Here is a 246-nt window from a genome sequence, read left to right as displayed (position 1 = left end):
AGGTCAGGAGATCGAGACCATCCTGGCTAACACGGTGAAACCCCGTCTCTACTAAAAATACAAAAACTAGCCGGGCGAGGTGGCGGGCGCCTGTAGTCCCAGCTACTCCGGAGGCTGAGGCAGGAGAATGGCATAAACCCGGGAGGCAGAGCTTGCAGTGAGCTGAGATCCAGCCACTGCACTCCAGTCTGGGCGACAGAGCGAGACTCCGCCTCAAAAAAAAAAAAAAAAAAAAAAAAAAAAAAA

General features: G+C 51.6%; 1 protein-coding gene across 7 annotated transcripts in view; it reads right to left on the bottom strand.

Annotated features, from left to right (window-relative positions):
- LRRFIP2 (LRR binding FLII interacting protein 2) overlaps positions 1 to 246 on the bottom strand; it is a 131,111-nt gene that overhangs the window by 12,586 nt on the left and 118,279 nt on the right. The gene's annotated exons all lie outside the window — the stretch shown is intronic.

The sequence above is a fragment of the Piliocolobus tephrosceles genome, chromosome 2 (assembly GCF_002776525.5).
Source record: "Piliocolobus tephrosceles isolate RC106 chromosome 2, ASM277652v3, whole genome shotgun sequence".
Taxonomy (NCBI): Eukaryota; Metazoa; Chordata; class Mammalia; order Primates; family Cercopithecidae; genus Piliocolobus; species Piliocolobus tephrosceles.
Note: the sequence above shows the minus strand (reverse complement) of the source record. Positions and strands in the feature narration are given on the sequence as shown.